Below are 5,152 nucleotides of genomic sequence, written 5' to 3' on the forward strand. Positions count from 1 at the left end.
ATATATATATATATATATATATATATATATATATATATATATTATACTCTGAAGTATGTACTGTAAAGAGCACTACTACACTCGTAACTTGTTGTTTTGTCTTTGTTGTTGCTAATATGTGACCACGCGTGAAAATTACTTTGCATGAGAGTTGTGTGTGTGTTTTGTTGCTTTTGTCTTAAATATTAAAACTTCGATTGTATCTGTTTTTTGTCTATTCAATTTTTTGACTCCTCCTATATCGTTAAAATAAAAACAATATCGTTAAAATAAAAACAATAAAAGTAAAAGTAGTAGCTTTCTATCTATCTCTTCTATCTAGCTATCTATTAGTTATATATTAGCTAGCTAGCTACCTTTCTACTTATTCGAGTTATTCAACTATCTAGCTAACTATCTATGAGTTATCTATTGACTAGCCAGCTAGCTTTCTATCTATTTGAGTTACTTCCGGGTTGAGTGAACGCTGGCGCGTGTGGCTGCCGCTGCTCACCCACAGAAAAAAAAGATCCCGTGACTGTAAAGTGATCTTGAGAGTTTTGAAAGGCGCTTAGAAATTAAATGGATTATTATTATTATTTTTTTTTTTTATTTAAACAACCCCAACTAAGAGTTTATGCTGATTTTGTCGACTAAAATTTAAATTGTAAATATTCGAAAGGCGCTTGAAATGAAATGTATTATTATTATTATTATTATTATTATTATTATTATTCACTACACTACAAAAATAGTTGACATTTGAGTTCGGAGAGCGTGTTGTTCATCTTTTGGCCACTAGATGACAGCAAATCATCATTTCAGAATCAGAAAGCCTTTAATGGTCCCACAATGGGGACATTTCAGCTTCATTCCTTCTACATTTTATTACGTTTTGGAGTGGATTTTTGGAAATTGAAAATAATAATAATACATTTTATTTCTAAGCGCCTTTAAAAACTTTCAAGGACATTTTACAGTCATGGGATAAGAACATTTATAATAATAATAATAATAATAATAATAATAATAATAATAATAATAATAATAATAATAATAAATAAATTTCATTTGTCCGCACCTTTCAAAACTCAAGGTCACTTTACAGTCACAGGATGAGTTGTTATCACTGGGTGAGCAGCGGCAGCCACACGCGCCAGCCTTCACTCAACCCGGAAGTAACTCAAATCGATTATTAGCTATCCATTATCTAGCTATCTAGTTTTTAGCTGTCGAGCTGGCGGCTATCTATTACCTATTTATTAGGTATTCATTAGCTAGCTAGCTAGCTTTCTATCTATTTGAGTTACTTCAGGGTTGAGTAAACGCTGGCGCATGTGGCTGCCGCTGCTCACCCACAGAAAAACTTCATCCTGTGACTGTAAAGTGACCTTGAGAGTGTCAAAAAAAGTGGTCAAAAAAAGAGCAAAAAAATCCATGGATCCAAATTCATTTGAAATGTTTTTTGTTTATTCAAAATAAACTCTTCTATCAAAGTGACAATTATACACAATCACACGACCTGTACATCATAATTTCATAAATAACCCATTTATGCGTCACGCAAAACCCGTAACGAGTCCGTTTTAAAGGACAACCGACACCTCCGGACAAGTTGCGTCCATAATTTGTAAAATGACTTGAAATGACTTTTACTGAGCGCATTTGACAAAGATTCCACCGCATATAGTGATATATTTTTACGTTTTAAAATATTCAGGAAGTCTTCTTTTCGAGTTTATGACGTCACGGCTGGAACGCCCCTGACCGAGAAAGCGACACACAATGCATTTTGGGTACTTTTTTTTTACATCTGAAAACATCGTGTTGATGGCGAAATTAGAAGGAAAACGACATAAATAACGCGATGGTGAATCGTTGTGTGTTGCACCAAGACGACTATTTGATACTAGTTGAGACACATTCCCAGCGGCCAAATTAGCCCATTTCCAACGGCGCTTGTGCGCCATCTTGTGCATTTTCTGTGACGCTACATTGGAGTCCAGACGGCTGGAATTGATACGCGAGTACTTCTACAATCGATTGCAAACATGTATGCTTTCCTCTTCAGAACTATTTGAATGATATTCATAACCGGATGAGTAACAAGAAAGCATCTTTTTCCCAATCTGAAGCCATTGTTTTGATTCTGGAGCAAGGCAGTTTGTGTGGCGTGACGTCACCAACAAGGGGGGCGGGACTTTCTGAATCTAGCCAGTTCTGAGCTCATTTTGTGGCAGTTTTGGGACATTTTATTGGTGTTTTGCATTTGACTAAAAATATCAGCCTGCGTGTTTCGATGCTATAAAACGTTTTTCTGGTGTCAGTCAGGAAACCAAAAAATGCTGTCGGTTGTCCTTTATGCGCCACCGAAAACCCGTAACGAGTCCGTCTTAAGCGTCATCCAGACCCCGCCCCCCGGCCCCCTCACATCTGAGACAGAGGTACCTGCTTGGGAAACGAGACCAAGCTCCCAGTTACGGACCTCCAGGTGAGTCCGGTACTGACGTCACTGTACAAGGACCCGCCTCCCGCCGACGACGCCGACGTGGTTTTGCTCCTCCAGCAACACCGCGTACACCAAGTCCTCCACGACTCCAAAGTCTTCCCGGACCAAAGCCACGCGCCGGACGTGATCCCCCCCAGCAGGCCCATGAAGTACTTGAGCATAAAGACGGCGTAGTCCGGTCGCGGCGGACGACCCCGGGCGTCGTCGCCCGGCGCGGGGGGGCACCCGCAACGGTAGCCGGCCTCCCACGCCTCCCGGTTGCGCTGCTCGTAAAAGTAGCAGGCGGCGATGACGGCGGCGGGTACCGTGTGCAAAACCGCAAACGCGCCGATGCGAAGCGTCAACCGCCGCAGCTTATCCGCCCCGCCGCCGTCCCGCCGCCGGATGACGCGGCGGATGCGGAAAAGCGACACGAAACCGGCTATCAGGAAGGCGGATCCCGCTAGCAGGTAAACCAGCAGGGGGGCTAGCACGAAGCCGCGCAGGTTGTCCAGGTGGCGGTTGCCCACGTAGCAGATCCCCGCCACGGGGTCGCCGTCCACCGAGCCCAGCGCCAGCGCCGCGATGCTCTTCATGCTGGGGAGGAGCCACGCCGCCAGGTGGAAGTAGGAGGCGTAGCCCGCGATGGCCTCGCTGCCCCACTTGAGCGCGGCGGCCAGGAACCAAGCCAGCGACAGGATCACCCACCAGATGGAAGCCGCCATCCCGAAGAAGTAAACCAGCAGGAAGACCAGGGTGCAGAGCGCCGGGCCGCCGCCCGCCGCGCACGCCACCCGCTCGTGACCCGCCGCCAAGCGCAGGAGGAAACCGGCCGACACGCACAGGTAGCAGGCGGCGAGGAAGACGATGGGCCGCTCGGGGTAGGTGAAGCGCCGGCGGTCCACCAGGAAGGTGGCCACGGTCAGCAGGGTGGACGCCGAGCACAGCGCCGCCCACGAGCCGATCCAGACGCCGGTGAAGGCGCGCTCCTCGGCGCTAAAGAAGGGGCTGTGGCACGCCGCCGACGCCGCCGCCGCGCAGTCGCGCGCCGGCGGGCACTTTGGCGGCGGGGCGCGCACCCTGGGAGGGGTCTTCTTCCGGGGCGGCGGGCGCTCGGCGGGCGCCTCCCGCTTGTGGTCCATGCACAGAAGATCCGGGCGGCCGCGCTCCGGCAGAAGTTCGCACCTCATCCGGTCGGGCCACGGGAAGCCGAACTGCCTCATGAGGGGCGCGCAACCGGCGCGGGCGCGCTCGCACACGCTGCGGCACGGCGGCAGCGGCTTCTTGTAGTCGTCCAGGCAGATGGGCGTGTAGAGGCTGCACAACAGGAAGCGCAGGTCCGGCGAGCACTTGATCTCCACCAAAGCCAGGAACTGGTGCGCCTCCAGGCCGGCCTCGTCCTGCGTGTCGTGGTGGAAGCGGTTGGGCATGGACGTGCGGTTGTAGCCGATGCCCTTGCACATGGGCACCGAGATGTCCTCGCAACGCGGCGCTTTGGCGCCCCAGCAGCCCGAGCGCCGGGGCGCCGAGAGCGCCAGCAGGCACGCCAGCAGCGCCGCCCGCCACATGGCCGCCGGGACGACGCTCAGTCCGCTTGAAAACCGCTCATGACCGACGACGCTGTCGGAGGGGTTGTGAGGAGCTCGCTAGCGCGCGCCACGGCCGACTCGCCGGAGTGTCGCTCGATGGGCCGGCGGGCGGCGGCCTTTTATAGGCTAAGCCGAAGGAGGAGGCCCCGCCCCCCTCCGGGGAGGGACTGTGACGTGTCAATCAAACTCAAAGGAGCTGTGGCGCTCCAATACACACGGGGACGCGCATTTTACACGCGTTCTCACACACGAGAAGAGAGAGAGAGAGAGAGAGAGAGAGAGAGAGAGAGAGAGAGAGAGAGAGAGAGAGAGAGAGAGAAAGAAAATGAGAGAGAGAAATAGAGAGAGAGAGAGAGAGAGACAAAAAAAAATAGGAAGAGAGAGAGAAAGAGAGAGAGAGAAAAAGAGAGGGAAATAGAGAGAGAGAGAAAAGAAAGAGAGAGCAAGAGAGAGAAATGGAGAGAAATAGAGAGAAAAAAAGAGAGAGAGAGAACTGAAGAGAAACAGAGGGAGAGAAAAACAGGGAAATAGAGAGAGAGAGAGAAATAGAGAGAGAGTGGGAGAGACTGAGAGAGAAAGAGAGAAAAAGAAAGAGATTCATGTAGAGAAAGAAATAGAGAGAGAGAGAGAGAGAGAGAGAGAGAGAGAGAGAGAGAGAGAGAGAGAGAGAGAGAGAGAGAGAGAGAGAGAGAGAGAGAAAATAGGAAGAGAGAGAGAAATAGAGAGATAGAGAGAGAGAGGGAAATAGAGAGAGAAAAGAAAGAGAGAGCAAGAGAGAGAAATGGAGAGAAATAGAGAGAAAAAAAGAGAGAGAGAGAGGACTGAAGAGAAACAGAGGGAGAGAAAAACAGGGAAATAGAGAGAAAGAGAGAAATAGAGAAAGAGAGAGAGTGGGAGAGACTGAGAGTGAAAGAGAGAAAAAGAAAGAGATTCGTGTAGAGAAAGAAATAGAGAGAGAGAGAGCGAGAGGAAAAGAGAACTGTAGAGAAAGACAGGGAGAGAAAAACAGAGAGGGAAATAGAACGAGAGGGAGAAATAGAGAGAGAGTGAGAGAGATAGAGAGAACTGTTGAAAAAGAGAGGGAGAGAAAAAAAGA

The 5,152-nt window shown here is 49.1% G+C and overlaps 1 pseudogene; it reads right to left on the reverse strand.

Annotated features, from left to right (window-relative positions):
• Nucleotides 1-1,427: 1,427 nt before the first annotated feature.
• Nucleotides 1,428-4,157, reverse strand: LOC148891033 (frizzled-8 pseudogene; annotated as a pseudogene).
• Nucleotides 4,158-5,152: the final 995 nt, after the last annotated feature.

This window comes from Hippocampus bargibanti, linkage group LG11 (assembly GCF_051943395.1).
Source record: "Hippocampus bargibanti isolate YZ-2025 linkage group LG11, ASM5194339v1, whole genome shotgun sequence".
Taxonomy (NCBI): domain Eukaryota; kingdom Metazoa; phylum Chordata; class Actinopteri; order Syngnathiformes; family Syngnathidae; genus Hippocampus; species Hippocampus bargibanti.